Source organism: Podarcis cretensis (assembly GCF_951804945.1).
Source record: "Podarcis cretensis genome assembly, chromosome: 16".
Lineage (NCBI taxonomy): Eukaryota > Metazoa > Chordata > Lepidosauria > Squamata > Lacertidae > Podarcis > Podarcis cretensis.
Genome location: NC_137186.1, coordinates 38,558,609 through 38,581,179, shown reverse-complemented (window position 1 = coordinate 38,581,179; position 22,571 = coordinate 38,558,609). Strand labels below are relative to the sequence as shown.

Below are 22,571 nucleotides of genomic sequence, written 5' to 3'. Positions count from 1 at the left end.
TGATGAGCCTGTTGATGAGCTCATCAACTAAGTAGATGTTGGACAGAAATTAAGTGGTTTCCAGCTGTAATGCTTAAGAGATATGGAAAATAAGGTTTTGAAATAAGTAAAAAAACTAATGGTGAGGATTTGCTGAACTAACAATTTGAATTGGAATATAAGAAAGGGAGGTATGAGGAGGTCTGGAAAATAAGTTAAAAGAAAATAAGTAAATGGAAATTCTATGTGTTTTTAGTTGTTTTTATTTTTGTATTTTTGTTGTTTCTTTTCTTTTTGTTTTACATTGTATTACTCTTGAAAACTTCAATAAATATCCTATAAAAACAGAGGGTCAGGGTAGATGGCGACATACAGCTGGCATAATTGTTAGATGGCATATAGCTGGCTCCCACATCTCTCTCTCAGAGGAGGCTGCCAGAACTAAAAGGCAAATGTCATGGAGAGCAATGATGGTCAGTCTCTTCCCCAGCCTCCTGGAAGTGCCAACTGCTAGCTCAGGTCTTATGGCAATTTCTTGTTCCATCCTGTCCACCTCTATTACTGTACTTCTTTCCTCCAACTCAGCTGAAGAGAAGAGCTACTGTTCTGCCTTCTTACTGTTGAAACAAATTAGAAGTGCAACTTAAATGACAAACAACTCCAGCCATCCAAAAAAGCTCGAGAGACTTTCCACGCAGAAGGAAGAGAGGTCACCTGCATGCATTATTACACAGCATGATGGGCTAATGGCAGGGAGAGCAGAGCAGAGCAATTTTCACACAGTGTTTAAGTGCTAATCATTTTATGGCACCATGAATTATAATCTTTTTTTGGCAAACTCTGGATCTGTAACTGGGGTAGGGGGAGTACTCAGATGGGTCAGGGAGGAGATCAATCCACTCAGCCTCTTTGGTGTTCCAGATGTTTTCCAAGACACTGGCTATGATTCGAAGCTCCTGACACAGAGCAGAGAGTTGCCTTGAGGGATCTGCCAAAAACGGTGGATGGCGTAGATGGGTTAGGCCAGGCATCCCCAACCTGTGGCCCTCCAGATGTTTTGGCCTACAGCTCCCATGATCCCTAGCTAACCGGACCAGTGGTCAGGGGTTATGGGAATTGTAGTCCAAAACATCTGGAGGGCCAAAGGTTGGGGATGCCTGGGTTAGGCAGTCATCTCTGTACCATAGTGTAGTGCATGGGAAATGTGATTGGTGAACGTTAGGGGAACACCAGCCCAGATCAGAGTTAGGCTGCTCCCCACGAACACAAATTGTGGGATACAGGGTACTTGCTATAGTATAGCTATAAGCATGTGTGTGTCAGGTGTACCAAGGCACTCTCTAATTTTGTTTTTTTTTTTAATCACATTGGAGATGAAGGGAAGCAGGCAGAGAGAGACTTAAGCAGAATAAAAAGACTAGAATGGATCTGCAGCTTCTGCCTTCACCTGTCTCTGGAAATGGAAATGGGATTATTGGTTCCAGTGACAGCAGTAAAATAGAAGGGGCTCTTTCCTCTGTAGGTGGACACTTCAAATCCATGTCAGCCTTTTTCTTCTGCCTCTCCCTCTCCCTCTCTCTCTCTCTCTCTCTCTCTCTCTCTCTCTCTCTCTCTCTCAGCTGTGTCTCCATTTGAGCTCTGTTCAACACCTTTAGTGGAAAGAAATATGTAGGGCTGAGGGACTTCTTTTATTGCATGCATGGACACCTTATGGACCATCTCTCCCCACATGAACTAACTGGGACCCTGCAATCATCATCTGAGGCCCTTCTCCATGAGAGGTTTGGAAAGCATTCCACAAACACAGATCTGTCGCAGAAAAGGCCCATTCTTGTGTTGCATGCCACCAGATCTCTCACGGAGGAGGAATATGAAGAAAGGTGGCAACATAACAATTACAAATGATCCCCACCCAAACAGATTTGTGGCCACATCTGGGGGTGATCGTCCTTGCCCAGGGTGTGTCAGCCTAACTGAGGGTTCTGAACTTGGACCACAGCTTGGGTCAGGGGACTGTGGACAGCCTAAAAATTTGGTACCTAAACTTTAATTTTGCCAGGGATGATTGCTAAACGTTTTACACAACCACAGCAGTGTACTTTGTCTCCACACCCCCAGAAAATCTGGGACGATAGCAATGCTTCTTTACTCAAACACAATTGTCCTTAATCACTAAGTCTACATTTAGGCACAGTGATTTAATCTAAGGAGACACAAAACATGTATATGTTTAGGCATCAGATTAGTAGCTGACAAGCTCTATCACATCATGGCGTCATTCTTATAGCTACCCTGCAGTTTCCATTTTAAATGTCCGGAAAGGTGATTATTGCATTCTGACAAGCACTGAGGGCAGGAGGGCGAGAAGTTAGTGTTCTTGAGCTAAAGCATTTTGCATGCCATCTATCGCCTAACTGTCCCTGGCTTCTCTCCAACCCACACTTCTTGTATGTTAAAAAAAAAAACCCTCAACAATCTTAGATCTAATTTTCAGCTGCTGTATCTAACAAGGAGCTGTCATGTCAGCGGAAGCTGTGATTTGAAGCTCAGACAATAACTGGTAGCATGCCCTAAGGAAGGCAATTCTTTCTCAATGCAGAAGTTTCTTCAGGATTTCCTTGGCTTTGAGAAAGAACAAGTTATGTTACTTATTGCATCTGGGATACAGGCAGGATTAGTATCATACTTAGGGGCTTTTGAATTTGGCCCAAAGTGTGAGACACAATGTGTGTGGGGGGGTCCTCCTTGGATGAAAACACCTTGGTATTTTTTTTCTTTTTCATGCATCCATGCATCTGCTAGTTACAGGCAGGTAGCCGTCTTGGTCTGCTGTGTTGGAAAATAAAAATATATATAAATTCCTTCCCCCTTCATGGATCACTGCCTTGCCGTGGCAAAGGGGCTTGAAGAACTCAGAGAAGCTATGAACTATGCCGAGCAGGGCACCCAAGATGAACATGTCATAGTGGAGAGTTTTGACCAAACGTGATCCACCTGGAGGAGACTCTTGAGAGTCCCATGGACTGCAAGAAGAACAAACTGATCCATTCTTAAGGAGATCAGCCCTGAGTGCTCACTGGAAGGACAGATCGTGAAGCTGAGGCTCCAATACTTTGGCCACCTCATGAGAAGAGAAGACTCCCTGGAAAAGACCCTGATGTTGGGAAAGATGGAGGGCACAAGGAGAAGGGGACGACAGAGGACAAGATGGTTGGATAGTGTCTTCGAAGCTACAAACATGAGTCTGACCAAACTGCGGGAGGCAGTGGAAGACAGAAGTGCCTGGTGTTCTCTGGTCCATGGGGCCACGAAGAGTCGGACACGACTAAACGACTAAACAACAACAACAACATAAATTCCTTCCAATAGCACCTTAGAGACCAACTAAGTTTGTTGTTGGTATGAGCTTTCGTGTGCATGCACACTTCTTCAGGTACACTGAAACAGAAGTCACCAGACCCTTATATATAGTGAGAGGGTGGGGAGGGGTATTACTCAGAAGCGTGGTGGGAATGGGTGATTGGCTGATAGGTGTGGTAAACCTGTTGACGACTGTTAACGACTGCAATTGGTCTTACCGGAAAAAGGAATGGGTGAGATGGCTAAAAATAGCTTTATCATGTATAATGAGGTAAGAATCCAATGTCTCAGACTTAAAACCATGGAGAGACCTGGTCTGAATAGAGACATTGGATTCTTATCTCATTATACATGAGGAATGATTTAAAGGAACTATGGCCATGCTACAAGAGGCAGGGTAGAGATAAAATGAAAAACGAGGGATCTTCAGGTCTCAGGCAATGGTGAAGTTCTGGAAAATGAATTTACTTAGCATGTGCAAGGAAATGAAGAAAACATTTGACGCTTTGCCTCTATTTGAAGTGGGTCTCCTCCTGACCTATCTGCATGGACGTGCACCTGATTAATATTTATGCAGAAGTTGCTGCTTCAATTAAAATCCAAATGGAATTAATTGGAGAAGGGGGGAATCTTTACAAAGGGGGGGAGAGAGATAACAAAGAAGCATCAAAGAGAGCTTCCCCACCCTCTTTTTTCTAACAAGGGAGTGATCTGAGCTATGACAAAGCAAGTTCAGGGATGTGTTCTGCCCCAGAAGGTACTTCCAACATTAGTTCAAATGGATCTGCAGACCTTGTCAGGTAGCAGTGATACAAAAGGGAATTTGATGTCATTCGAGATAGAGGCTGGCTCCTGCCATCATGAAAGAAGAAAGGCTGTGAGGTCATCCTCCCTCTCCATGAAAGCAGCTCTGTTTATGCTCCCTTGATCTTATCCCTAAGTAGACCTGGCCGGCACTGGGTGGGCAGGCAGCACCAGGGCTTAGCATATGCAGCGCCGGGGTGCAAAGATCCACCCAGTGCCCCTAAATTACCATATTTTTTTGGGTATAAGACGAGGTCGTCCTATACATGGATAGTGCCATGGGGGGGGGGAGCTGTACACAGCCAGCCATCTGGCTGGGGGGCATGCAACTCTCTCCCATGCCACTACAGGAGGAGAGCAATCCCTGCAGAGGCTTGGGAGGGAAGCTGCATGCCCGCCAGCCATCTGGCGCCCCCCGGAATTTGGTGCCGGGGTGCCTTGCACCCCTGGGTAAAGATGGCCCTGGGCAACACAGCAAGATCCTGCTTGGCTCCAATGGTAGGGGGAGACCAGACAGCAGATGTGGAGCTGCACTCTCTTCTCTCTCTAGGAGAAGGAGGCACTATCCCAGCCCCAAAGGCTTGGCCCCAGTGCAGCTTGCCTCCCCACAGGGTGCCTGCCTCTTGGTTGCATCCTCTCGCACCCTCAGAATCATGTGCCTGGGACTGCTGCCCCAACAGTCCCAGTCATACTATGACAGTGAATATTACAACATGATTTCTGGCAATACACCTTTTTAAAAGTATCAAAATGCATTAAAATGTGTTGCCTGGGAGAAAATAAGTTTATAGTACAATCCTATGTGTGTCTATCAGGGACGTGGGTGGCACTGTGGTCTAAACCACTGAGCCTCTTGGACTTGCCGATCAGAAGGTCGGCGGTTCGAATCCCCGCGACGGGGTGAGCTCCCGTTGCTCGGTCCCTGCTCCTGCCAACCTAACAGTTCGAAAGCACGTCAAAGTGCAAGTAGATAATTAGGTACCACTCCGGCGGGAAGGTAAATGGTGTTTCCGTGTGCTGCTCTGGTTCACCAGAAGTGGCTTAGTCATGCTGGCCACATGACCAGCATGACCAGCGGACAAACGCTGGCTCCCTCAGCCAGTAAAGCGAGATGAGCGCCGCAACCCCAGAGTCGTTTGCGACTGGACTTAACTGTCAGGGGTCCTTTACCTTTATCTTTTTATGTATGTCTACCCTGAAGCAAGCCCTGCTGAATTCAGTCAACTTTACTCCCATTCAGTTCTATTTTTCTAGAAAAAAAGAGGTGCTGGAACTCACCATGAATGCCTCCCTGGTTCTATTATAATAATGGCAATGATGTTCCCCGAGTAGTGTTGGAACTGAGCTATGGGAAGTTCTGGCTGAAAAAAAGCCCCACTCCTAGGAAAGTGTGCACAGGATTGCAGCCTCGTAGTGCCATCTTACACATGCTTATCTGAGAGCACAGCCCATTGAGCTCAATGGGACTTACTTCAGAGCAGAGACGCATAAGATTGCACTGTCAAAAATGTGCATTTGGAGAGAAAAAATAGTTTACATATGCATATTCATGTATACATATTTACATAGATAAAAACCAATTTTCATGCAGTTTAAAAAACAAAAACAAAACAGATTAATGTGGAAAGGAGGTTCACCATACTGATGGGTGAACACATGCATAGTGTAATGGACCAGAAAGGCTAATGATCTTTTTTTAAAAAAAGAAAGGCTAATGATCTCATCCACACTTGGACTAAAAAGGTATTTTCCGAAAGAGAAGACTTACACTTTGCAAACTCTTCACTGGCCTCATGCAAAACTCTCCCAAGCAGCTCCCTTTGTTAGCTTTGCCATTGCCCCCCCCCTCCACACACACTCCACACATACTGCTAATAGTTCACACCACCCTGCTTCCCGCCCGGCACAATTTAATATAATGAGAGAAATGGCTCCATCGTGGAACTTAATCCCATTGTTATATTTACACAATGACTTATCAACGATATTGCCGGCTAATCTGCTGAATCGTCTTTTGCAGGAAGAGACCCTCTTGATCTTGGAGGTTGCACTGAGAGGGGAAAATAAAGCTTTCCATGCTGTGCTTCTGATGCATACGGAGAAATAAAAAATGGCAATTAAATTCTTGGCACTTCAAGGGAACTATTTTTCCTCCTCCTCCTCCTCCTCCACCACCACCACTGCCTTTTCTTCTTCATATGTGTGACTTTTTGCGTGGACAGGCGGAGTCCCCAGATCCCGAGTGGTCCCCCCCGTTGTGTGGAATAACGACTCTAGACAACGTGCTATGGGATTAAATTGGCCACAACTTTATTAAATTTCAAATGTGGGTAGACCTTGACTCAGGCATTGGGCGTTCTCCCTCCCTAGTCCCCAGCCGGGGACCTAGGGAGCATCAGGGTTATCCAGTGTGTGTGTGTGGGGGATGGGCCGGCTCTGGAGAACATATGTTCAAGCAGAGATAGCCGCCCCCGTTACGCCGCCGCAGGGGAGAGCAATGATGACCTTTTGGCGTACGGCCAAAGCCTCCCTTCAAAAAACCCCTTTAACGGGGAACCCTGGTATCGCCGCCGCAAAGAGGAAGATGGACTAAAGGATTCCGCCCAAGGCCTGATACCGCCAAAGTTGTGACGTTTTGCTACGGGAAAGGCGAAACCTGCCAATGCAGGCCCTTTAACAGCGACCTTAACGTAGCAGCGCCCGCATACCTGTGGAGACAGGTTAACCTGCAAAACCTATGAAGAAAAGTTAACCTGCAAAAGAAGACATTAACTGAGGGTGGGTAGGGTGGGAGAAGCTCTGGAGCCAAGTGAGGATTACCAATTAAGATCCACCCTCTATTGTGTGAGCAGGTAATCCCTCCCCTTACCTGGCCTGGTTTCCCTGGCAACGCTTCCCCCAGGTGGGATTGGACAACTCACTGGGGTAGGCGGGGACCTCCAGGTGTCCCACCTGAGGGAAGGCAAAGCCTATGCTGATGGGGCCACTCCAGATCCAGGGCTGCACGCGTCCACGCAAAAGGCGCCCCCCGTTTTAAGTGGGGAGCGGTCATTCTCTCCAATTAATATCCTCATTTTAATGTAGGGGTGGGGGACCTTTTACAACCCAAAGGCTGCATTCCCTGCATTAGGGTCCACATGGCAGTAATGGGCAGGGTCAGCAGGAAAACTGGGGACAGCAATGAATGCTGGTTTTACCTCTGTACAGTAGGCTACTTTCTACACACACAATAATAATAATAATAATAATTTATTATTTATACCCCGCCCATCTGGCTCGGCCTCCCCAGCCACTCTGGGCGGCTTCCATAGAAACCAAAAATACAATAAAATCACACATTAAAAACTTCCCTGAACAGGGCTGCCTTAAGATGTCTTCTGAATGTCAGGTAGTTGTTTATCGCTTTGACATCTGCTGGAAGGGCGTTCCACAGGGCAGGCGCCACTACCGAGAAGGCCCTCTGCCTGGTTCCCTGTAGCTTTGCTTCTCGCAATGAGGGAACCGCCAGAAGGCCCTCGGCGCTGGACCTCAGCGTCCGGGCAGAATGATGGGGGTGGAGACGCTCCTTCAGGTATACTGGGCCAAGGCCGTTTAGGGCTTTAAAGGTCAGAACCAACACTTTGAATTGTGCTCGGAAACGTACTGGAAGCCAATGTAGGTATTTATATGGTCTCGGTGGCCGCCCCCAGTCACCAGTCTAGCTGCCGTATTCTGGATTAGTTGTAGTTTCTGAGTCACCTTCAAAGGTAGCCCCACGTAGAGCGCATTGCAGTAGTCCAAGCGGGAGATAACCAGAGCATGCACCACTCTGGCGAGACAGTCCGCAGGCAGATAGGGTCTCAGCCTACGTACCAGATGGAGCTGGTAAACAGCTGCCCTGGACACAGATTTGACCTGTGCCTCCATGGACAGCTGTGAGTCCAAAATGACTCCCAGGCTGCGCACCTGGTCCTTCAGGGGCACAGTTACCCCATTCAGGACCAGGGAATCCTCCACACCTGCCCGCCTCCTGTCCCCCAAAAACAGTACTTCTGTCTTGTCAGGATTCAATCTCAATCTGTTAGCCGCCATCCATCCTCCAACCGCCTCCAGACACTCACACAGGACCGTCACCGCCTTCACTGGTTCTGATTTAAAAGAGAGGTAGAGCTGGGTATCATCCGCATACTGATGAACACCCAGCCCAAACAAACACACACACACATCGCTTCCTGTTGCCCAACCAATGAAGCAAGAGGCACTATCAGAGTTCAAGGACATGTTCCAGCCAGGCAAAAACACTCAAGGAGGGTGCAAAGCAAGGCCGGTAGGCAGGGTGGCCTGGTGACGAGTCCCGAGGGCCACTAAGCTGGCGCCCTTCCCATTAGATTGCCTGCAAAATTGAAAACAATAGCAGGGCCATGGGCTCGGTGGCACCATATCTGCTTTGCTTGCAGAAGATCCTAGGTTCAATCCCATGTATCTATGGGTACAGGGCCTGTCTGCCCATGAGGCAAAGTGAAGCAGCCCACCTCAGGCAGTGGACTTCTGTGGGGCAGCACCTCCAAGGGCTCCCTGCCCACCTGCCCCTGCCGCCAGGATTGTGTAGCTGCAGTAGCTGCAGCAGCTATTTCTGGTTAGTTCTTGTGGCATCTTGTGGAATTATCATGGGATTTCACAAAACTCTCACGACATCTCACCAGAAGCCATTGCTGCAGCTGCACAACCCCAGCATGCAAAGCTTTGGGGGTCAGGGGGCACCTTCCCATTTTGCTTCAGGCGTCAAAACAGGATCAGCCACCCCTGTTTGGATAAGACTCAGAGAGGCCCTTTCCTGAATCCCTGGAGAATTAGTCAGATGATGCACCATACTAGATGATGCACCAATGTTCTGACTCTATATAAGGCACGTTCCCATATTCCAAGGCTTCCTCATCCAAATCCATTGGGCATTTTACCTACTGACTTGGCTGATGAGTGTTACTTTTCACACAGCTTCCTTTATTCCTTCCTCCACCTTCCAACCCCCGTGGGAGTTACAGAAGCTCTTGCCTTCCTATCTCTGTGCCTTCCTATCTACTTCACTGCCAACAGCTTCACGTCAGAAGGCTGGCTCCTGCCCACATGCCGCTGACAAATTCAGGATGTTTATTCTCCTCTTCCCTGCTCTTACTTGAAGATGCCACAATAATATGGAGGAGGCAAGGAGGCCACATGTGACAGAAGAGACACTCATTTGCAGCTCACCTCCTTCCATCTCTTCTTTCTTATGAGTTCACCACTACTGAAGTTCCTGGGTTGGCCCATGTCTAGAAGGTTTCTTTGGAGGGGGGGGCAGGAGGAGGTGAGCCTGAACCAGGATCCTGGATCTAAGAACCATCAGGATCAGATGGCAAATCAAGAGTTAGGACCAGATGACAAGTCAGGAGCAAGATAGTACCAGATGGCAAGCCAGGAGTCAATTTGCTCAGGTAGACCATTTTGCTGGAGCAAAGTCTCATTAAGACAAGAAAGACCCTCCAAATGTCTCCCCGCTCAGATGAAGCCAATGAGCAGCCTGTGTGAAGTCAGTCCAGAAGGCACTCAAAAACTGCAGGCATGTGACAAAATGACAGGAAGGATTCAAAACCTGCGGGACCAGAGATTTACAGAAGATTGGAAGAAGTATATGAATTATTTGAAGAGCAACTGTAATCAACAAATTACGCTAGTAGGACTACAAGAAGCTTTGTAAGGAGAAATATATGAAGTGTTACAAAATAGAAAAAAGATAGAGATATTGGTTATGAGTTTGAAATGTACAGTGGTACCTCAGGTTAAGTACTTAATTCGTTCCGGAGGTCCGTTCTTAACCTGAAACTGTTCTTAACCTGAAGCACCACTTTAGCTAATGGGGCTGCCGCGCCGCCGGAGCCTAATTTCTGTTCTCATCCTGAAGCAAAGTTCTTAACCTGAAGCATTATTTCTGGAATGGCGGAGTCTGTAACCTGAAGCATATGAAACCTGAAGCGTATGTAACCTGAGGTACCACTGTAATAGGGAAGATAAGAAATGCATACTAAGAGATTAGATTGGAAAATTTTCAGACAGGATTGATGGAAGTCAAAAAAATTGACTAAGATGTAAAAGTATGTTTAATTACTGTTGAAAATGATATGTTAAAAAACTAATAAAAAATTTATATATATAAAAACAAACAAACTGCAGGCATGCAGCAGGTCACACAGGGTAGCATTCAGCAGTTCCTGTTAGTTACTTATTGAGGCCCAGAATCTATAAATGAAATTAATAAGTCCTTTTTAGCTAATGGGCATTGGAGTCAGCACTCACTCCTAGAACAGGTCTTAAACTGGCAGATGAAGGGAGTCCATCCAATGTTTGGCAAGATGTTGGGATTTTATCTGCACAGATGATTGATGGTGGTATTGTGCTAAATAGGGCAGATGTCATGGTTAATGGGGAGTTTTCCAGAAACGTGAAAGGAGTGGGGGAGAGGAGGGGGAAGGGAGACTTTCACAGCTGAGCATTTATGTAGTAGTGTTGCTCACATTCCACATAAATCAGTGGTGGAGAACCTGCCATTCTCTGGCTGTTGTTGAATTCCAGACTCCCAGCAGACTCGGGCAATATTGCCAACAGTCAGAGACGATGGGAGTCCAGCAAATTATGGAGATCCCCAGGTTCCCCATTCCTAGCCAACATCATTGCATTTATACAACAATCCTGGGCATTTTAATAGTCCCATTGTGGGGAAACACCTTCACAATTCCCCCTGGGAATGACATTATGTATTATTTTTATTTTTAATATTTTATTTTTCATTTTCACATTTTAGAGTAGAATCACAAATCTGAACTTTCAGATCCGATTGTAACATCCAATCATCGACCCCCCTTTCTGCAATTACTTATGTTATATCTTTTCCCACTGCACATCCAGTTCATATCTATCGACTAGTCATCCTTTATGTTCTATTTAAGTTATTCTCACTGCACATTTTTATATCAGCCCTGCTAGTGATTTCAGTTGTTTACAATAATTCTTCAAATGAACAATACATTTTCCCCATTCTATATTAAAACACCTCTCTTCTTGATTTCTTAATTTTCCGGTAAGTTTCACCATTTCTGCATACCCCATCAGTTTTTGTTGCCAGTCTTCCTCAGTTGGAACTGTTTCTTCTTTCCATCTCTGGGCATACAACATGCAAGCAGCCATAGAAGCATGCATAAAAAGTTCCCTTTGTTCTTTGGGTACTTCTAAAACTATTATTCCTAAAAGAAAAGCTTCTGGGTTTTTTTTTAAACAAACATTATTTTCAGCATTTTTTAAACTCATTATATACAATTTCCCAGTACGCTTTTGCTACCTTGCAAGACCACCACATGTCAAAAAGGTACCCTGCTATTGTATATACCGTATTTTTTGCTCTATAAGACGCACCAGACCATAAGACGCACCTAGTTTTTGGAAGAGGAAAACAAGAAAAAAAAAAATCTGAATCCCATAAGCCAGGACAGCAAGAGGGATTGCTGCACAGCGATCCCGCTTGTTGTCCTGGCTTATGGGATAGTCGCGCGCAGCCTCTCCCGGGCAAGGGAAACCTTCATCCCCTGCCCGGGAGAGGCTGCGCATGGCTAAGGCTCCCCCAAGAGCCGCGCTCCCTTTAAAGAGTGCACGGAGTGAGTGTGCAGCTCTTGGGGGCATTTCCCCTTCTCCCTCCTCCACACGGCTCTTTAAAGGGAGCACTGAGCAGAGCCTCCTGCCTACATTCACTCCATAAGACGCACACACATTTCCCCTTACTTTTTAGGAGGGGAAAAATGTGTCTTATAGAGTGAAAAATACAGTATGTACACACACCACCCTTCATTAATTAAACCATATATACATACATATATATCACCCTTCATTAGTGTATTTTTCGTCCTATAGGATGCACTTTTCCCCCTCCAAAAATGAAGGGGAAATGTGTGTGCATCCTATGGGGCGAATCTATGGGGGGTCCTGTGGTGCGCACCGACCCCTCTCGCTCTCCAGGCTTCAGGAAGCTATCCACAAGCCGTGGGAGAGCTGCGCGAAGTCACGCAGCTCTCCCACGGCTTTTGGAGAGCTGCCTGCACCCCGAAGCCTGGGGGCGCGCTGAGCTCAGCACCCCTAAGGCTTCGGGCTTCGAGCAGCTCTCCCACGGCTTGCGGATTGCAGCCTGTTCTGGGGGCTGGGGTCGGGGGAAGCTCGGGCTTCCCCCGCTCCAGCACCATGCCTGGGGGGGAATATATTTTTTTCTTTATTTCCCCCCAAAAAAACTAGGTGTGCCCTATGGGCCGGTGTGCCGCATGGGCCGAAAAATACGCTAATTAAACCAAAACATAAAACACTACAAAATAGGGCACAATCTATGGTAGATCAACCAGATACCACCCGGACTCAGTATGAACATTCTGCTAGTGCCCGAGTGAACAGATAGGTCTTCAGCTATATGTTGATGAGCGAGGGATGTAGCTCAGTGGTAGAGCATGTACTTTGCATGCAGAAGGTCTCAGGCACCCAAGGTTCAATCCCTAGCATTTCCAGGGAGGACTGAGAATGCCCCCTATCTGGAAACCTGGAAAGCTGCTACCAATCAGTGTAGACCATCACGATCTGCTTGTTGGTGCCTCTGAGGTCGATTGCGGGATGAAACGAAGCACCAAAAAAAGGAAGGGGGGAGCTCAACAAACTCTGGGCAACCCTACCCCCAAAAAAGCTCAACAACTCTAGGTAACCCCTTCCAATAACAGCTCAAGAAATCTGGGCAACCCTTCCCAATGACAATAGGTAGATCACTGCCAGATTTTTTTTTTTATAGTGGGAGTAGATCACAGTCTCTTGGGAGTTGGTCGTGCCTGATGTAGACAATGTTGAGCTGGATGGAGCAATGGTCTCACTCAGTGTGGGGCTGCACTCTAATTTCTTATGCTCATCATTCCATTCCTATTGTGGAATTGCAGAAATTTGCACCCTGTGAATGGAGTGGAAGAAATGGTGAGGGCAGAATGGGCATTTTAGTCTTCTTTCGGACCCAGGTACATGTGTTCCAGTTGCTGCATTAATTGATAACTGTGCTGACACCTGCGTGCAGCTAACATCCCTCCAGAAGATCTTTTAGCAGTTGTGGTCATGCCTCTGGGTCTGTATGTTGAATTGTCAGAAATGGCAGGAAGGGATCAGCTGCTGATATATGATGTGGCAGGGACAGGGGAGACACATACCCAGAGCAGAAGCCACCCCAGAAACTGGGGTCCATCAAAGCACAGCTGTGCTTCCATCCCACCCCCTCCAAAACCTAAGCTAGATAATTAAAAAAACAACCTGACCACTGAGATTGTAGCACACAAAACCAGAGAAAAGAATTATTTGTTAAAGTAGTGCCGTGACTGTGAAAATTGTCCCAGAGAATCACATCAGAAGCATCTCCTTTTGAGCTGGGGTATTAATGGACTAAGATTGTCCCATCCAAGAACCTTCCATTATCTCATTTGTTGCAGAGCTGCCACACTGAATAGCATAAAGAAGGAGGGGCTCATGGCTCCACCCCTAAAATCCTTCCTGTTCTCCTCTAGGAAGACTCAGATGGGGTCCTTAATAGCTGGGTGGACACATAAACACATTTTCCTCCTTTTGTGCAAGCCAGTTGTCATTGCTTGCAAGTTTGAGTGAGATTATTCAATGCGACACAGTAGGAGGATGTTAATGGGCCATTAGCCACCGAGAAGTGCATTAATGGGTCATTAATGCAAGGCCTGGAGAGTCCTACTTTATAGGATGGGATGTATTGAAAAAGGGAGAGCAGCCTCTTGTTCCTTTTCACGTTTACAAGGCAGAAAAAGTTGCACAGTATATGGCCAGAAAGGTGTTTGATGTATGAAATGATGAATAAAGTTTACAGTTTCTTTGGTTACCTCCCCAGACATCAACAGATATTAGAGATAGACAAACCTGCCAATTTCAGTATCTCTCAGTTTCTCATTTTTTTCCATTCAAAAATTCAGTTTTCCATATCTCTACTTCAGCTTGTAATTTTCTTTTAAAAACCCTCATGAAAAGTTGTCTTGTACATTTCTAGCAATTAACACATTTTTGCAAACAATTTGTTTTGGTATGTCCCCACACCCATGTTGTTGTTGGCAAAAGACAAGAGAGTGTGCCTCTGGGGTAAAGTCAAACAGCTGTGCTAGCAGCACTGAATTGATGTCCCCGGGGTGCAAGCCTGGGCAGTGCGTTTGAAGGTCCTGGACTGCCCAGATAACAGGACCCCCTTCTCAGCCTCGCTGATGTGGTCCAAAGGAAAGCGGAGCAATACGTTTGGCACCAGCTTGGCTGCAGGAGTTGCCAGAAGCAGTGGCAGACTTTGGGCTCTCAAATTTCAGTGGCGCCCTGTAAAGGTAAAGGGACCCCTGACCATTAGGTCCAGTCGTGACCCACTCTGGGGTTGCGGCGCTCATCTTGCTTTATTAGCCGAGGGAGCCAGCATACAGCTTCCGGGTCATGTGGCCAGCATGACTAAGCCGCTTCTGGTGAACCAGAGCAGTGCACGGAAACGCTGTTTACCTTCCCGCCAGAGTGGTACCTATTTATATACTTGCACTTTGACGTGCTTTTGAACTGCTAGGTTGGCAGGAGCAGGGACCGAATAACAGGATCTCACCCCGTTGCGGGGATTCGAACCACCGACCTTCTGATCAGCAAGTCCTAGGCTCTGTGGTTTAACCCACAGTGCCACCCGCATTCCTGTGGTGCCCTGTACGACGCAGCAAAAATGTAAATGCTATTCAAGGCTGCATCAACAGAAGTATAGTGTCCAGATAAGGGAAGTAATAGTATCACTCTATTCTGCTCTATTAGTCAAACTACACTTGGAATACTGTGTCCAGTTCTGGGCCCCACAGTTTAAGAAGGATGTTGACAAGCTGGAATGTATACAGAAGAGGGCGACCAAGATGAAACCAGGCCTTATGAGGAAAGGTTGAAGGAGCTGTGTATGTTTAGCCTGGAAAAGAGGAGACTTACAGGAGATATGATAGCCCTCTTCAATTCTCTGAAGGGTTGTCACGTGGAAGATAAGGCAAGCTTGCTTTCTCCTGATCCTGGTGGGTAGGACTTCAAATTACAAGGAAGGAGATTCCAACTAAACATGAGGAGGCACTTTCTGACAGTAAGAGGTGTTTGACACTGGAACAGTCTCCCTTGGGAGGTTGTGGACTCTCATGCCTTGGAAGCTTTTAAGCAGAGCTTGGATGGTCATCTGTCATGGGTGCTTCAGCTGAGATTCCTGCATTGCAGAGTGTGGGGCCAGATGACCCCTCGGGTCCCTTCCAACTCTTCAGTTCTATGATTCTACGATAAACATTTAACTGCGAAGCCTGCACAATTTCTCCCTACTCTTAACTAATAAGAAGAGTGGGTGGGAAATAGGAGAAAATGTTGTATCCTGCCAGGAGCTTCAGAATGATGTTTGTTTCATACTTTTATTCATATAGGTTTTACATAATTATTATGATTTGCATAAATTAATTTTATTTCATCCCATTTCAATATTTGCAAAAAAGGGAGCAACCTTTGTCCCACCCCCCTTTTAAAGGAATATACGGTGATCTGCCAAGGCTATTCAGCATTTTTTGCTTCTTTATGTTGAGGTTTATTTGGGTTTGCGTCAAAATGCCTATGGATATTGCCTTGTGTTGTTTTCAATCTGTTACATCTTTGTATTGTGATGGTCTGATGACTTGTTCTGCATTTGGGCTCTGGAACTCCCTGCCTGTTGACATCAGGTAGGCACCTTCCCTGGCATATTTTAGTTGCCTCCTGAAAACTGTTCTGTTTCAGCAAACCTATCCATTCTGACCGGACACTGAGGTCCAGCGCCGAGGGCCTTCTGGCGGTTCCCTTGCTGCGAGAAGCCAAGTTACAGGGAACCAGGCAGAGGGCCTTCTCAGTAGTGGCACCCACCCTGTGGAATGCCCTCCCATCAGATGTCAAAGAGAAAAATAACTACCAAAATTTTAGAAGACATCTGAAGGCAGCCCTGTTTAGGGAAGCTTTTAATGTTTAATAGGTTATTGTATTTTAGTGTTTTGTTGGAAGCCACCCAGAGTGGCTGGTGAAACCCAGCCAGATGGGCAGGGTATAAATAATAAATTATTATTATTATATTATTATCCAGACATGTTTTGTGTATAACTGGACACTGCTTGATGCTTGGTTTTTTTGAGCAAGGAAGAGGCAGCAAGAGGCATGACCATCGTTCAAGGAGATATTCCAGCCAGGCAAAAGCACTGCAGGAGGGCATAATGAGCAGTGTGGCATAAAGAGGAAACCAAAGGCCAGACAGAGAGGCCGGGGTGTGTGTGTGTGTGCATTTTGAACCCAGGCCTGAAGTTTTCCACTCTGATGTAGAGGTTCTGGAATGGAGTTCCAGGCATAAGGGACAGAAAGGGAGAATTTGTAGAACTGTTGGTGGATTCAAGAGATCTTTGGGCAGAGGAGGATAGCAGTGTTTGGGGCGTGAAGGTCACAGCCAGGAATATTTGCTATGGGTCAAATTCAAGGTGTTACTGCTAGTAGATAAAGCCCATTACAGCTTCGGATCAGTTTATGTGCACTTGGTTATGCTGAACTGTCATGGTCGCAAGTGCTACATAATACTCATGCCTCACCTTATAGGTAAGGTATGAGTATTATGTAGCACCTGTGACCATGACAGTTCAGTAACAGGTCAAGTCAAATCTTTTAGCGTGGTAGCACCTACACTTTGGAACTTCGCTGTGCTCTTTCCAGCACTTGCTAGAAACATTTTTATTTAGGCTATCTGGGTGCGGGTGGCACTGAGGGACGCGGATGGTGCTGTGGCCTAAACCACAGAGCTTAGGGTTTGCTGATTGGAAAGTTGGCAGTTTAAATCCCCACAACAGGGTGAGCTCCCATTGCTCTGTCCCAGCTCCTGCCAACCTAGCAGTTCGAAAGCACATCAAAGTACAAGTAGATAAATAGGTACCGCTCCGGCGGGAAGGTAAACGGCGTTTCTGTGTGCTGCTCTGGTTCACCAGAAGCAGCTTAGTCATGCTGGCCACATGACCCGGAAGCTGTCTGCGGACAAACGTCAGCTCCCTCAGCCTGTAAAGCGAGATGAGCACCAGAGTCGTCCGTGACGGGGCTTGACTGGACTTAACGATCAGGGGTCCATTTACCTTTTTTTTAAATCTGGACATGCAAAATGTTGACATGTGTTTTAATCTGTTTGTAGCTCATTCTTGATTTTAATTATCTCTTGAATATTTTTAAACATCTGTTTCTAACTGTCTTTTACTGATACTTTAAATGCAGGTGGGTTTTGCTTTTGTAAATCACTTATGGACTATTTTGCAATCGAGTGGCATATACATTCTGTTTGGTGAATATCAGGCTGTAGGCGCAAGCTGTCAAAAGGTGAGGACCATTCAGCTTCTTCCATACCTTAAAATATCCACAGCTCCTTTTGTTGTTCCAAAGCAGCCTCCTGAAAGTGGAAAATACTTCTTCCCACCCCAGTATAGAAAAACCACAGTCAAGAAAAACGGGATGAAATCAGCTGAACACACTCCACTCTATTAGATTTCATTGTAATGGAGAATCTGAGCAGTAAGACAAGTCGTAAACAAGAGCCATCATTTCCCACCAGCAGGTGAGGGAAAGGAGCAGTCTGCAGGAAAGATCAATTGTGTGTTGTTCAACAGTGACCAGGAAACCCACAGGTGGCGAGGCGGCCATAGAACCAGGCCATAAACAATATTTATGGCACGCAAGCAAAGGCGCTTTCTGGAATGGCAGTCTGTGTCAAACTTACAAAGCATTATCGGGAAATGACAACTGATATGGACTCTTTTTGTTTTCTTAATCCCCTACACCCCACATTTGTGTCCTTCAAGCCACTTGACCCTTTGGCGCTGGAAAGCTAACTGAATTCCAATCGTATCATGTCCCATTTCAAAAATAACCTATAATGGCCCTCATTTCAATACTGCATTACAGCTGATTTCTTATTCTTCCTGAGACACCCTTCTTCCTCGCAGTAGCAATTTCCATATGCTCCTTTGCCCTGAATTTCAAAGCATAAGTTTGGGTCTAACAGAGTCTGAATATTGATATTTGCTCGCTCAAGACTTGTAGGGGCAAGTTGAAAGCAACATGGGAGAAGAAGAGATTGGGATGCAAAGGGCATTGGCTGTACCCCGTCTGACTATAAAAAGGGAGCGTGAGGACTGAATTTCCCTTGCTTGCATCATGTGATCCCCAAGGAGGCATCTGGAGCCTTTTGGTAGCAGGACATTGAAGTTTCATTCTACTTTTGCCATTAGGTGGTGGAATCAGTATGCATTCTCTGTGCATTTTTTTTTTTAAAAAATAAGAACGGTAAATGCCGTCTACAATTCCATTCTCTCTTAGGAGACAACTAGTTCTTACGCTCACATAGCATTTCTGCCAAAAAAGTTATGGCAAATGGCCCTAGACCCAAATAGGAAATGTTCCGCTGTTTTTGAACTTTGTCGGTGTGCATTCAGGAATAACCTTGCATTCCAAGCTACAGAAGAACTAGGAGAAATGATGCTGGAATTGTAGTATATCAGAGTAGTATTAGCTGGACAATTTCATATTCATAAAACAACAATGCAGAACCTCTGCCCCATGGGCCAAGTTAGGCCCTTCAGGTATCCCCATTTGGCCCACAAGGCCATTTTGGCCAATCAATGCCTCTCTCTCACCCTACACCTGATATCATACCAGCTGGTTCCCCCTTTGCTCACCTAAATTGCGAGGGATGGTCACCTGACATTATTGGTGTTAACAGACTCTGCAGTTTTGGTGAATTACACTGGAAAATCACTTATAGTCACAGGAGTTCAAAGGCTTTATTCATGCAGGAACTCCTTACAGGATGAGTAGAGATGCAAGAGGAAAAAGTCAGGCACCTTGATGGGAGAAAACAATCAAATCACTCAGTTTTTAGGGGTAGAGCTAACTTGGACAGAGAGGTTACAAGCAAATGCCAGCTGTGCCCTCTGGTCGTTTAAAGCAACATATGCATTAACTACAAAATCAAGAGAAGGAAATGTATTTGCTTTTCTCCAACAAATGGGATGTCAGGTGACTGACATGTGAGTGGCCATCCCCACCTATCAAACTTGGCCTGAGTGTACAAAAAGGATCCAGCTCACTGACTGGCCCACTTCCTCATCCCGTCAAAGAGTTTGGAGTTGCCTCATCATACCACATTACACAAATCCTCCATTTATCAGATTGCTTTCAAGCTCAGCTCAAAGTACCGGGTTTGATCCAAATGTTTTAGAAGTTGCCAGGAGCACTACAGAGTTGTTGGGACCAGGCTTGGCCTGGGAGTCTCTTATTTGGGAAAGGGGGGAAGAAACAGAGGGGAGAGGGCCCAGTGTTGGAAACCCTGGTTGGTGGAGTGGAGATTTTCCCTTTTCACCCTGACTTCAGCCACTTTGGAAAGGGGAGCAGAGATGCTGGCTCCCCTCCCCACCCACCCACCTGATTTTCCTGTGGAGTGGATGAACAGCAGTCATGGATGCTTTAGCTAAGATTCTTGCATGGCAGGGAGTTGCACCAGATGACCCTCGTGGTCCCTTTCAACTCTATGAAACTCTGCCCATCATCTTCCTGGTCTTTCCAGTCTCTGTCCAAGCTCCTGCTTGGCTCCACCTCCCCTGGATGTTGTTATAGTTGCACCCCTGGCCTACAAGTCTCTCCTGTGGCTTTTCTGACTCTACATTCTCAGTCCAACCTAAGTCCTAGCATTTTTGGAACCCAAACTTAGCTGCTCTCCTCCATCTCCATTCCCAGAGTAGCGCTGATCTTTTTTGTCTCTTTTAGGGGAGGAATTTGTTGGCGACAGCGGTTGTGAACACAGCTGAGATAAACAAAATGTAAATAGCATTCAGAGCAGCTGCAGAAGGAATTGAGTAATAAAAAGAAAGACGTCCCAAAAGGGGTGGGAAGGGAAGGCTGGCTAGCTCAATTTTGCAGTTGATGTCTCTTTTTTCTTTCTTTTTCTTTTTCTGTAAATGTCAAAAGAAACACCATCCTCTATAGGAATGGAGCCGAAGACAATTGGCGCAGATTGCCAAATGATGGGAAACGGCGCTACTAAATATGCAGAAAAAACTATTCACCAGAGTAATTTTTGTTTTTAATCAAAAGCAGATTTCTTTAGGGTTTGTTTAAGGCAAAAAAAAACAAAAAAAAAACCCCAACCCCAGTGCCTCAAGCACCCTATTCATATTTTGCATGCATGCAAACTACTGCCAAAATTCAGTAAAATTTAAAGGAGAGGCAACATGATAGAGGCATATCAACTTATGCATGGTGGGGAGAAAGAGGAGAGAGAGAAATTTATTCTCCCCCCCCCCCATTCTAAAATTCAGGGACACCCAATGCAGCTGGATGCTGGCAGATTTGGGACAGACTAAAGGAAGTTGTTCTTTACACAGTGCATAGTTAAACTCTGGCATTCTCACCCAGAAGACATAATGATGGCTGCCAACCTGGAAGGTTTTAAGAGAGGGCTAGACAAATACATGCTGAGGCAATTGATGGCTACAGACAAAATGGAGGACTTCTTCACACAGCACATAGTTAAACTATAGAATTTGCTTTGACAAGGATTTGCAATGGCCACCAATGTAGACAGCTTGAAAAGAATATTGGGGCAAATCCTAGGCCATAAATTTTAAACATATCCAAAGTACATTTTAAACACATAACTCCCCCCAAAGAATCCTGGGAACGATAGCTTTTATGGCTGCTGGAAATGGTAGCTCTGTGAGGGGCTGTGATCAGTGGGCTTTATAAGACTTGGCAACTTCTCTGCCACATCTTGAATCTCTGCACCTGGAAGACGGCACACCTCCCAGGACATCCTGTCATCTCCACACAATCCTGCCTCTGTCCTCCTCAGTAGAGGAACCTACCACCAAACATCTCTTCCCCCATTGTACCTTCCACAGTCACCTCGCAGTTCTGAAGTCTGCAACTGCTGTCCTTGCTCCTCCAGCCCAGTATCAGGAAATTGCTGACAGGGTAGGGGTTTTATGCCTCTAACTTGGACATATTTCTCCCAGGACTTGCATTCGGGCCAGTATAATGAATCTTCCCTCCTTGTCTATTGGAGCATATCTGGATATTATTAGAATAGGTGATAAAGACAGGAGTTTTACAGCTCTAGAACTTCCTGCTCCTTCCTCTCAGGTTGCCTTTTCCAGACTGCAATTCCCTTTCTTTGATACCATTTCCTTGGAAGGTAGCAAGTGGGTTATCAGCATACTCATCCACTATCATTAGTAGCTTTGGACTGGGGGAGGGGGTTAGGTCAAGAATGGGAAACGACTCCTTCATAATGGTGTAAAAACATGTCTCTGAGTTCAAGTTGCAGCCTTGATAGATGTCATTTATTTTTTTAGCCACTAAATCTAATAGGGACTTAACGAGCTCAGACCTGTCCACATCTTGATGTACCTCTAAACTTCAGTTTCTTTGCTGGTAAGTCCTGTCTGCGGGGCTAAAGTCAGCATCCCTGTCTCCACTAACCCAACCAGTGTACCAATTATGGCATTCAAATCAGAAACCTCCTTTTCCAATGCACCAGTTCTGCTACAGATTCCCTCTGCTGTTTGTTTTGTCAAGAGATATTGGTCGCGTAAAAGTTCCCACAGTGAGTCAGTTTCGGTCTCTGTTGTGGCCGAGCCTATTTTGCCAAAATTGTTATCACATACTGTTGAAGTTTCATTATATGGAGGAAGCTGAGGTTGCCTGGGAGCGTACATATCAGTTACAGTCATACCTCGAGTTACAGATGCTTCAGGTTATGCGTTTTCCACTGCGCCAAACCCGGAAGTACCGGAATGGGTTACTTCTGGGTTTCGGTGCTCGCGCATGTGCAGATGCGCTAAATTGTGCTTTGTGCATGCGCAGAAGCACCGAATTGTGACATGTGCATGTGCAGACACGGCGCTGCGGGGTGCAAATGCTATGGGTTGCGAACGTGCCTCCCGCACGGATCACGTTCGCAACCTGAGCGTCCACTGTACTAACAAGTCTGGATCATCAAAGCTTTCATTAGAAGCCTATATAGCAAATCCTCTAACTTGAGATAAGGAATCTCAAGTCCCACTTCTTGTATACTCGCCATTTAAGGTACTGGGGCTGTCTATATATGATAAATTAATTGCTTATTGCTGCAAATACTTTACAGTTATCCCCAACCTCCCTTGCTCCAGCTGCTCCAGTTGCTGATTCACAATATTGCAGCATAGATGTTTGGCCTAAATTTGGCAAAGAAGTTCCGGATGATTTATCTGAAGCACTGCGGGTCTGTGCTCATGTGGTAACCATATTCAGACTGTTGCAACTGCAGAGTC

At 45.9% G+C, this 22,571-nt stretch overlaps 1 long non-coding RNA gene across 1 annotated transcript in view; it reads right to left on the bottom strand.

The window, feature by feature from the left end:
- Window positions 1-22,571, bottom strand: part of LOC307205131 — a 469,056-nt gene that overhangs the window by 385,204 nt on the left and 61,281 nt on the right. The window contains exon 2 of the long non-coding RNA XR_013833897.1: window positions 10,005-10,073. This is a non-coding gene — a long non-coding RNA (uncharacterized lncRNA). The remainder of the gene's footprint in view (window positions 1-10,004; window positions 10,074-22,571) is intronic.